The following is a 12630-nucleotide window of genomic DNA, read 5'->3' as shown; positions in this document are numbered from 1 at the left end:
GCCCGAAAATGCCTCCCGTCAATTTCAATGGGAGGCGGGGGCGGTTTTACCGCTCGCGGGAGAAAGAAGCGACATGCCCTATCTTCGGGCGTTTCCACCTCTGACCTCCCATTGACTTCAATGGGAGGCAGAGAAAGCGTATTTCGCGGTGTTTTATGCCCGCAGCGCCCAATGGCCGCGGGTGAAAAACGCAGCGAAAATCAGCGCGCAGGGAGAGGAAATTCCGCCTGCAAAATAGTCCGTGTGAACATAGCCTAATTGGTTCAAGAGCAGAATCTGCCCCATAGAGATCAGGACGGTTTTTGTTTTCAGCGAGCCGAAAAATCTGTCCTGAGAGAAAATGCCTCTGATTTCCATAGAAATTAATGACAGATTTGGGGTGTTTATTTTTTACACTGATTCAAATATAAGAAAACGTGACCATAGAGCTTCCACAGTGGTGCAGGACGCCTTCTCCGTAGCTCCGGTTTAGAATGCAAGGATTTCGTACTAAAAAAATTGTGGCCTGTTCCATCGGACCCTATAGCTCTGTTCACACAGGGCGGATACACTGCGTAAAAGTACACAGCGTATCCGCCCTTACTCCAGTATCAGTATACTTACCCACCTTGCTCCTGAATCCGGTCCGGGCGCAGCGCGGGTCCAGACGCTTATCATCATCATGACGTTATGTGTGCCGCGCACAACGTCGTAATAAAGAAAGACTTCAGGACTCGCGCTGCGCCCGGTGATGAAGAGGACCTGGCTCAGCAGCGAGGAGGATAAGTATCTAAGCCTATCATGTGTGATACTGTCTGCTGGGTCCTGTATCTAAGCTTGTGTGATACTGTCTGCTGGGTCTGATATCTAAGCTTATCATGTGTGATACTGTCTGCTGGGCCATGTATCTAAGCTAATCATGTGTGATACTGTCTGCTGGGCCCTGTATTTAAGCTAATCATGTGTGATACTGTCTGCTGGGCCCTGTATCTAAGCTAATCATGTGTGATACGGTCTGCTGGGCCTGATATCTAAGCTTATCATGTGTGATACTGTCTGCTGGGCCCTGTATCTAAGCTTATGTGTGATACTGTCTGCTAGGCCCTGTATTTAAGCTAATCATGTGTGATACTGTCTGCTGGGCATGGTATCTAAGCTTATCATGTGCTATACTGTCTGCTGGGCCCTGTATCCAATCCTATCATGTGCGATACTGTCTGCTGGGCCCTGTATTTAAGCTAATCATGTGTGATACTGTCTGCTGGGCCCTGTATCTAATCCTATCATGTGTGATACTGTCTGCTGGGCCCTGTATCTAATCCTATCATGTGTGATACTGTCTGCTGGGCCCTGTATCTAATCCTATCATGTGTGATACTGTCTGCTGGGCCCTGTATCTAATCCTATCATGTGTGATACTGTCTGCTGGGCCCTGTATCTAAGCCTATCATGCGTGATACTGTGCGCTGGGCCTTGTATCTAAGCCCATCATGCGATATTCTCTGCTGGTCCCTGTATCTAAGCCCGTCATGCGATACTCTCCTCTGGTCCCTGTATCTAAGCCCGTCATGCGATACTCTCTGTTGGTCCCTGTATCTAAGCCTATCATGCGATACTCTCTGCTGGTCCCTGTATCTAAGCCTATCATGTGATTCATTTATTCACCCATCAGTGCAGTAGGATGCAACGTTTCAGCTGCTCAATGCGGCCTTTGTCCAGCAATATAACGCAGACGGGCAGTGCATTTATACAGCCCACAATGAGGAGTGATCATCAAAATTGACATCTGATAAAAGTTAAAGTTTAAGTGAACAATCGACTGATCCTACATAATCCATAGTGTCCGTGTCCTAATATTGGTAAACATTATATATACACGTGAGAATGTAATAAAGAAAGTGACAACAAAAACAACCTCACGATTCTCTAAATCATAATCCATGTTCTATAAGAGCTGTAGACTTCATGTGTATGGAAGTAACGCAACTCCTATATAATCACTGACACTCACCCGAAACGAAGGAACTTAGCGCTCGCGGGTATAATGCGTCACACGAACAACTCCGGCGTCTATGAAACCTGAATGCGCATGCCTAGTAATTGGTCATGTGATAAAGGTATCACATGATTGGCTATCTAAACAGCCCAGTGTTGGCGTCTATCGAGATGACTAGCAACCCAATGTAAAATAGGCCGCGCGTGGGTAAACGAGAGCCGTAGGTAAGTGAAGACACTAGAGGAAAGCACAAGGAGATGAGCGGATGGTCCATCATCACCATCATCGGATTTCATTGACTCGACATTCAGTGCCCAATTAAGGCGAAAGTCTAATATCCTAGCAAGATACAGCGATGAGAAACTCGCGCTATAAAACTTATGCTGAGATCATAAAGGGTTCTACTGATCCGAAAGAGAAAGGTGGACAAATCCAAACAGATCTAATAATATCACACGTGCAGCCCCATAATAACCTGATGAAAACGGGATGATAATCAACATATAGGTCCGTAAATATAACCCTCAACTCAAATGTATCCCTCGGCTTGGGCCAGTGTTCAGCGAAGTAATCCAATTCCAATTAGATGTAGACAAACCTACAGAATAAAAAATAATAATAAAAATTAAATAATAAAAAAGAATAAGTAATCAAAAAAGGCGTAAGGTCTTAAAAAGATACCATATAAAAAGTCCAAACAAGTGTACATAAACCCCTAATAAAAAGTACAATAAACCTTACTACTTAAGGGGACAATGTAGAATAATGTCAATGAATGGTAATCCGGAGAGTAACTACATCCCCCGTCCACCAAGAAAAAACATCTTACAAAAACGCTTTAAGATTATACTCAAAATTGAGTCCATTGGGTTGGAACGTATTGAGTTTACTAATCCACTCAGCCTCCCTTCTCTTGAGCAATTTCTCCCTATCGCCACCTCTCCGGAGTGGGGGTATATGGTCAATAATCCAGAAAAGAAGCTGATTAACCCTATGGTGGGCTTCACAGAAGTGTCTGGGAATCGGTAGTTCGATCTTATTTGTATTAATGGTAGATTTATGTGTATTGAGCCTAATCCTACATTCAGTGGTCGTCTCCCCAACGTATACAAGTTTACACGGGCACATAAGAATATAAATAACAAAATCCGATCTACAGGTCAAGTAATGCCTAATCCTATAGGTCCTACCAGTAGTTGGATGTGTAAAGGAATCTCCCTTACACATCAAGCCACAGTTGGCACAGCCCAAACAAGGATAACAACCACTACTGGCGATAAAATCCTGCCTATCGGACCTATCACTGCCCTTAGGGCCTATATCAGTCTTCACCAATCTGTCCTTCAAATTAGATGATCTCCTATAAGAGAATAGGGGGGATTTTAAATGAAGGAATATCATAGAAATTTCCCAGCATGGGCCAATGTCTACATATAACTTGCATAATTTGTGAGCTATGTACATCATAAGTGGTGACACAAGGAATACGCTTTTCCTTATTAGAACATGTGGTGTCCCTTATCCTGTCCTTCAATATTCCTTACTCTGGCAATGTGAGATCTAATTAGTTTATTGGGATAACCCCTAAACCGGAATTTCTCTCCCATATCGTTCAACCGATCAGTCATCGTGGACTCGTCATCGACAATCCTTTAAATTCTCAACATTTGACTAAATGGAAGAGATCTAACCATTCTTCTTGGATGTTGGCTCGCATACCTTAATAGACTATTACGATCTGTACTTTTTATGAAGAGATCTGTCACTAGACGGTCATTTTTAACAAAAACAGTAGTATCTAGGAATTGTATGGACTCAGTAGAGCTAACCATAGTGAATTTAATATCATGGTCCATTCAATTAAGATCCACAAAAAAATCTTGTAGAGAATCCTGTGTCAGTCCAAATGAGGAATATGTCGTCTATCGCCACCATCCCAATACATTAGAAAAATGGTGGGACACAGAGACGACAGATTCCTCAAGGTCCGCCATATAAATGTTGGCATAAGTGGGGGCCATGTTCGACCCCATGGCGGTACCTTTTAATTGAACAGAAAAATGATCCCCAAATAAAAAGTAATTGCAAGTAAGAATAGTTTCCATAGACCCAGAGCAAATTCCTTACAATCGGGAGAGTAATCTGTGGTATCCAAGGCTTTTTTGACACTCAATAACCCCCTCCCATGATTAATGGAGGTATATAATGAAGTCACATCAAATGAAACCAAAATGCTCCCTTCGGTATAATTGAGTCATGAAATTTAGATAAAAAAATCAGCTGTGTCCCTAACACAAGACTTGGCTATCGTGGCTGAATTCCTTAGGAGTTTATCCGAAAAAATTGCTGAAGGACTGAATATAGAATTTCTTCCTGATACAATCGGACGTCCTGGTGGATTATGCAAATCCTTGTGTATCTTCGGGAGGCAGTATATAAGGGGGGTAACTGGATGTTTAGGCAATAAGAAATCATGTAACTCTTTATCTACCTGGTCAAGTGCATAAGCGTTATCGACTTAATATTTACGCTTCCTCATGAACTCAAATTTTGGGTCTCCATTAACTTTCCTGTAAAGCTCAGGATCATACAGCTGTTTCTGCAATTCATCAACATATAACTGACGGTCCATAACGACGATCCCACCGCCTTTATCAGCATGTTTGATAACAAGATGGTCGTTATGGACCAGCTCCTGCAATGCCACAATCTGTTCTCGTGTCAAATAAGGGCGATTCAAAGGTTCACCATCGTTAAACGCGCTTGTCTTTAATGTGCAAATATCTTTTTGGACAGAAGAGATAAAAACGTCTAATACATCAGAATTAACCACAGGTATAAAATCGCTCTTATTAAAGAGCCCACATTTCTTTAAACAGAGTTCAGGTGTTGGTGAAAACACTAGATTCGAAGGTTGTTGTTTCTCAGAAAACCACAATTTGAGTTTAATCGACCTAAAAAAAAAAGTGTAAGTCAATGTCAAGTTGACACCAGTCCGTGACGGACACTGCACAAAAGGAAAGTCCTTTACCCAATAGGGTCATTTGTGTAGGGGATAAAGTGCGCAAAGATATATTTACCACCAATGATCGCATCTATTTCTTCTGTGCTCCCACATATTTCATGGACCTTCCGCTCCTTGTTTTCTGACTTTCGGCGGTGGCGTCTCCTGCCCCTTCTGGTACGGCGTTTCTCTCTGACGTTACAGTCATTGGTACGTCTAAAAAATCAACGGTTGTTGACTGATTAATCTTATTTCTAGTAGATCTTTAATTCCATCGCTATTTGTTTTTACATTTTTATTATCGTTGACCTGCCAGCTGTAAACATGTCCAGAGTTATAATCCTCATGGTCACGGCGCCATTTATGTCTTTTGGCCTCTTCCTGTCCAGATTGAAATTTGGCCATCTGTTGTGTTACTCGATCTTTATAACCGAGTAATTCACTCGGTTCCATAACTGACGTTTGCTTCTGTTCACACTGGTTGAGTGTAATGAGGCTCTGTCACCAGATTATAAATGCCCTGTCTCCTACATAATCTGATCGGCGCTGTAATGTAGATAACAGTGGTTTTTATTTTGAAAAACGATCATTTTTGAGCAAGTTATGAGCAATTTTAGATTTATGCTAATTAGTTTCTTAATAGACAACTGGGCGTGTTTTTTACTTTTTACCAACTGGGTGTTGTACAGAGGAGTGTATGAGGCTGACCAATCAGTGACCAATCAGCGTCATACACTTCTCATTGTTCCAGCCCATTGTTACAATGAGAAGTGTATGACGCTGATTGGTCACTGATTGGTCAGCCTCATACACTCCTCTGTATAACGCCCAGTTGGTAAAAAGTAAAAAACACGCCCAGTTGTCTATTAAGAAACTAATTAGCATAAATCTAAAATTGCTCATAACTTGCTCAAAAATGATCGTTTTTCAAAATAAAAACCACTGTTATTATCTACATTACAGCGCCGATCAGATTATGTAGGAGACAGGGCATTTATAATCTGGTGACAGAGCCTTAAGAGCGGTAAGCCCAATCTTCTGTAGAAACTCAACATTTAAAAGTATTATGTCCAAGGCGTATTTGTTAGATAGACCTTCAAAACGAGAACAAAAATCAGATTTTTGTTTTAGTTTTGAAGGTCTATCTAACAAATTCGCCTTGGACATAATACTTTTAAATGTTGAGTTTCTACAGAAGAAGATTGGGCTTACTGCTCTTAAACTCAACCAGTGTGAACAGAAGCAAACGTCAGTTATGAAACCGAGTGAATTACTCGGTTATAAAGATCGAGTAACACAACAGATGGCCAAATTTCTATCTGGACAGGAAGAGGCCAAAAGACATAAATGGTGCCGTGACCATGAGGATTATAACTCTGGACATGTTTACAACTGGCAGGCCAACGATAATAAAAATGTGAAAACAAATAACGATGGCAATAAAAGATCTACTAGAAATAAGAAGATTAATCAGTCAACAACCGTTGATTTTTTAGACGTACCAATGGCGGTTATGTCAGAGAGAAACGCCGTACCAGAAGGGGCAGGAGACGCCACCGCCGAAAGTCAGAAAACCAGAAGCGGAAGGTCCATGAAATATGTGGGAGCACAGAAGAAATAGATGCGATCATTGGTGGTAAATATATCTTTGCGCACTTTATCCCCTACACAAATGACCCTATTGGGTAAAGGACTTTCCTTTTGTGCAGTGTCCGTCACGGACTGGTGTCAACTTGACATTGACTTACACTTGTTTTTTTAGGTCGATTAAACTCAAATTGTGGTTTTCTGAGAAACAACAACCTTCGAATCTAGTGTTTTCACCAACACCTGAACTCTGATTAAAGAAATGTGGGCTCTTTAATAAGAGCGATTTTACACCTGTGGTTAATTCTGATGTATTAGACGGTTTTATCTCTTCTGTCAAAAAAGATATTTGCACATTAAAGACAAGCGCGTTTAACGATGTTGAACCTTTGTTTCGCCCTTATTTAACACGAGAACAGATTGCGGCATTGCAGGAGCTGGTCCATAACGACCATCTTGTTATCAAACCCGCTGATCAAGGCGGTGGGATCGTCGTTATGGACCGTCAGTTATATGTTGATGAATTGCAGAAACAGCTGTATGATCCTGAACTTTACAGGAAAGTTAATGGAGACCCGAAATTTGAGTTCATGAGGAAGCTTAAAGTGTAGCAAGACGTTTGACAAACTTCTGACATGTCCTAGTGACATGCCAGAAGTTTGGATTTGTGTGGGTCCCAGCACTGAGACCCCTACCAATCGCTAGAACGAAGCACCTGAAGTGCTCGTGTGAGCGCTCCGCCGCTTCGTGTCTGTTCGGCTGTTTCCGGAAATAAATGTATCGTGTACAGACTCAATAGAACGTCTATTAGCCCGTACTCCGATACATCGGCTTTCCGGAAAGAGCTGAATAGACACGAAGTGGCTGAGCGCTCACACGAGTGCTTCAGCTGCTTCGTTCTAGTGATTGGTGGGGGTCTCAATGCTCGGACTCCCACCAATCCAAACTTCTGACATGTCACCAGGGCATGTCAGAAGTTTGTCAAACGTTTAGCTAGACTTTAAATATTAAGTCGATAACGCTTATGCACTTGACCTGGTAGATAAAGAGTTACATGATTTCTTATTACCTAAACATCCAGTTACCCCCCTTATATACTGCCTCCCGAAGATACACAAGGATTTGCATAATCCACCAGGGCGTCCGATTGTATCAGGAAGAAATTCTATATTCAGTCCTTCAGCAATTTTTTCGGATAAACTCCTAAGGAATTCAGCCACGATAGCCAAGTCTTCTGTTAGGGACGCAGCTGATTTTTTATCTAAAATTCATGACTCAATTATACCGAAGGGAGCCATTTTAGTTTCATTTGATATGACTTCATTATATACCTCCATTAATCATGGGAGGGGGTTATTGAGTGTCAAAAAAGCCTTGGATACCACAGATTACTCTCCCGATTGTAAGGAATTTGCTCTGGGTCTATGGAAACTATTCTTACTTGCAATTACTTTTTATTTGGGGATCATTTTTTTGTTCAATTAAAAGGAACCGCCATGGAGTCTAACATGGCCCCCACTTATGCCAACATTTATATGGCGGACCTTGAGGAATCTGTCGTCTCTTGTGCCCCACCATTTTTCTAATGTATTGGGATGGTGGCGATAGACAACATATTCCTCGTTTGGACTGACACAGGATTTTCTACAAGATTTTTTCGTGGATCTGAATAGAATGGACCATGATATTAAATTCACTATGGTTAGCTCTACTGAGTCCATACAATTCCTAGATACTACTGTTTTTGTTAAAAATGACCGTCTAGTGACAGATCTCTTCATAAAAAGTACAGATCGTAATAGTCTATTAAGGTATGCGAGCCAACATCCAAGAAGAATGGTTAAATCTCTTCCATTTAGTCAAATGTTGAGAATTAAAAGGATTGTCGATGACGAGTCCACGATGACTGATCGGTTGAACGATATGGGAGAGAAATTCCGGTTTAGGGGTTATCCCGATAAACTAATTAGATCTCACATTGCCAGAGTAAGGAATATTGAAGGACAGGATAAGGGACACCACATGTTCTAATAAGGAAAAGCGTATTCCTTGTGTCACCACTTATGATGTATATAGCCCACAAATTATGCAAGTTATATGTAGACATTGGCCCATGCTGGGAAATTTCTATGATATTCCTTCATTTAAAATCCCCCGTATTCTCTTATAGGAGATCATCTAATTTGAAGGACAGATTGGTGAAGACTGATATAGGCCCGAAGGGCAGTGGTAGGTCCGATAGGCAGGATTTTATCGCCCGTAGTGGATGTTATCCTTGTTTGGGCTGTGCCAACTGTGGCTTGATGTGTAAGGGAGATTCCTTTACACATCCAACTACTGGTAGGACCTATAGGATTAGGCATTACTTGACCTGTAGATTGGATTTTGTTATTTATATTCTTATGTGCCCGTGTAAACTTGTATACGTTGGGGAGACGACCACTGAATGTAGGATTAGGCTCAATACACATAAATCTACCATTAATACAAATAAGATCGAACTACCGATTCCCAGACACTTCTGTGAAGCCCACCATAGGGTTAATCAGCCTCTTTTCTGGATTATTGACCATATACCCCCACTCCGGAGAGGTGGCGATAGGGAGAAATTGCTCAAGAGAAGGGAGGCTGAGTGGATTAGTAAACTCAATACGTTACAACCCAATGGACTCAATTTTGAGTATAATTTGAAAGCGTTTTTGTAGGATGTTTTTTCTTGGCGGACGGGGGATGTAGTTACTCTCCGGATTACCATTCATTGACATTATTCTACATTGTCCCCTTAAGTAGTAAGGTTTATTGTACTTTTTATTAGGGGTTTATGTACACTGGCTTGGACTTTTTATATGGTATCTTTTTAAGACCTTACGCCTTTTTTGATTACTTATTCTTTTTTATTAATTTTTATTATTTTTTATTCTGTAGGTTTGTCTACATCTAATTGGAATTGGATTACTTCGCTGAACACTGGCCCAAGCCGAGGGATACATTTGAGTTGAGGGTTATATTTACGGACCTATATGTTGATTATCATCCCGTTTTCATCAGGTTATTATGGGGCTGCACGTGTGATATTATTAGATCTGTTTGGATTTGTCCACCTTTCTCTTTCGGATCAGTAGAACCCTTTATGATCTCGGCATAAGTTTTATAGCGCGAGTTTCTCATCGCTGTATCTTGCTAGGATATTAGACTTGCGCCTTAGTTGGGCATTGAATGTCGAGTCAATGAAATCCGATGATGGTGATGGACTTAGAATACGATATGACCATCCGCTCATCTCCTTGTGCTTTCCTCTAGTGTCTTCACTTACCTACGGCTCTCGTTTACGCACGCGCGGCCTATTTTACATTGGGTTGCTAGTGGTCCCGATAGACGCTAACACTGGGCTGTTTTGACAGCCAATCATGTGATACCTTTATCACATGACCAATTACTAGGCATGCGCATTCAGGTTTCATAGACGCCGAGTTGTTCGTGTGACGCATTATACCCGCGAGCGCTATGTTCCTTCGTTTCGGGTGAGTGTCGGTGATTACATATGAGTTGCGTTACTTCCATACACATGAAGTCTACAGCTCTTATATAATATGGATTATGATTTAGAGAATCGTGAGGTTGTTTTTTTTTGTCACTTTCTTTTTTACATTCTCACGTGTATATATACGTTTACAAATATTAGGACACGGACACTATGGATTATGTAGGATCAGTCGATTGTTCACTTAAACTTTAACTTTTACCAGATGTAAATTTTGATGATCACTCCTCATTGTGGGCTGTATAAATGCACTGACCGTCTGCGTTATATTGCTGGGCAAAGGCCGCATTGAGCAGCTGAAACGTTGCAGCCTACTGCACTGATGGGTGAATAAATGAATCACATGATAGGCTTAGATACAGGGACCAGCAGAGAGTATCGCATGATAGGCTTAGATACAGGGACCAACAGAGAGTATCGCATGATCGGCTTAGATACTTTAATCGTTTTGCACTGATGGGTGAATAAATTAATCTAATTTGATACGATCTTTGGAGTGCTGTCTCTTTTTCCATTTTTTTGTTTCCGTTTGGGTATTTACAAGTCTGATCCCTGCACCCTGATACGCTGGAGGTTTTTGTTCTGCTGTGCTGCCCATATTGTTCTTGGATAAGACTATCCTGTCTGCTGTGCTCTGTATTTAAAGGGAGTCTGTCACCAGGAATTATGGAGCATGTCCTACTTTTCGATCCTTACGGGCCGTGCCCCCATACTTTGTACGGGAGCACGGCACGAAAATGTGGCCCACGGCAGTCGGCGGCCAGCCGTGCTCACGGGCATGGCCGTGTGCAAAGTGGCCTTAGGCTGGGTTCACACGTCTGTTAAAACCGCTTTATTTTGCCTTCGTCTCCGTGCACATGGCAGATTACGGCGTCTACGTTTTGTTTTTCGTGCTGTGGGACCCTGGCTTTATTGATCTTACTTTACTATAGCATTACCAAGGCCTGATTTATCTTCTCAGTTATTTGCACCATTCGATCGGCTATATTTGCGCCCATCATTACATCTTTATATTTCTTGACAGAACCTGAGCTGATCCCATTAGAGGAAAGTAGAAAATGTAGGGCTGTCCACTGATGGGATCTACTTCAGCAAGAAATATTCAGATGTAACGCAGACCCTAAATAAGGCCATATGAGAATTCCCCTTAGGCTCCTTTTACACGGCCAGGTTTCCTGGACGGTAACGAGCGCTGATTAACGGTCCAGCCTTTCGATTGGCGCTCGTCTGCTCCATTCAAACGGAGCAATCGTCTGAATGTATGCGTTGCTGATCGCTGTTTACACAGTGCAATGATCGGGAACGAGCGTTCGCCGATGTAAAAGGGCCGTAGCATTATAAGATATTGGTCCTCATTGCACCGATTGTTGCCCATTCACTAACCATGTGCCGCACAGTGAAGCAGAGACGTGATGCAGTTGACCTGGATTATCCCAGTGCACAGCAGGGTTACCTGGCGCCATTGAGGCAGCATCGATCCAGTCTCCCATGCGACTGAGGCTTGTCTGTAGCAGCGCAGATATAAACATGTATTGATACCCCAAATAAGAGAATTTTGTCGGCTGCGTGTAAGACCGATATGTGCTAAAGGAGTGTGTGACATGTCTGACAGGCTGGTTGCTAGGGATACACTGCTTAACAACCAAAGCCTTTCAGTGTGTTTGCCAGGCAGCACAGCCCAAGCAGCCAGTTGGTTTCATAGTTCTAAAGTCTTTACCAAAATTATCTCTAAAGATACTGAGTTATGGGCACGGAGGCTTGACGGCACGTATAGCAGGATTAGAAAAACTTGTTTGCCTTCATCAAAAATACGGCGCCACACCTGTCTATGGGTTGTGTCTGGTATTGCAGACAATACCCATGGACACGAGTGGCGCTGTTTTTGAAAGAAAGCAGAGATGTTTTTCTAATCCTGGACAATCATTTAACCATTTTTCTGAGAACGTAAATTTAGGTGGAGAATGGCTTTTTTTAAATTTTTTGGGCTGGGAAAACTTTCTTGCAGTCTGTTGAATAGTTCCCCTTTTCTAAAAAAAAAAGAATTCACACTGTGTCTGCATGTGTCTTGTAAGGAGCTGTGCAAAGCAGAAGTGAAGAAAAGGAGGGCTGAAGAGGAAGGGTTGGTAGATATTGCAGTGGGTATGAGGAGGCGCGGGTTACAGTGGGAGTGACCACAAGCAACTGGGTAAACCTAAGTTCAAAGGCGCTAAATTTTATTTCATCATAGATCAATTACCAAATTTCCTTCTTTAAAGTGACGGTACATGTATATTTCAATATATGTCAGACGTTGGTGGACTTCACCGTTTCATAGACATCTTGTTTGGGGAGCGCAAAATCGGTGGATTATATTTGTGGTTTTTGAGCGTGTCGGATTGATAAACGAATCATTTGACCTTCCTTTAATGTTCTTCCCACTAAGCAAACCTTACAAAGATGCCTTACATAGTCTTGTAGTTCATCTATTCATAGCCTGCATGCTGTGATCCTGGTGGCAAGTGGATGTTCGCTGTCGCCCTATGG

General features: G+C 42.0%; 1 protein-coding gene across 2 annotated transcripts in view; it reads left to right on the top strand.

Moving 5' to 3' along the window:
- Nucleotides 1-12630, top strand: part of LIMD2 (LIM domain containing 2) — a 46397-nt gene that overhangs the window by 15781 nt on the left and 17986 nt on the right. The window lies entirely within an intron of this gene.

The sequence above is a fragment of the Rhinoderma darwinii genome, chromosome 13 (genome assembly GCF_050947455.1).
Source record: "Rhinoderma darwinii isolate aRhiDar2 chromosome 13, aRhiDar2.hap1, whole genome shotgun sequence".
In the NCBI taxonomy this organism is placed as follows: domain Eukaryota; kingdom Metazoa; phylum Chordata; class Amphibia; order Anura; family Rhinodermatidae; genus Rhinoderma; species Rhinoderma darwinii.
This window is presented reverse-complemented; position numbering and strand designations above follow the sequence as displayed.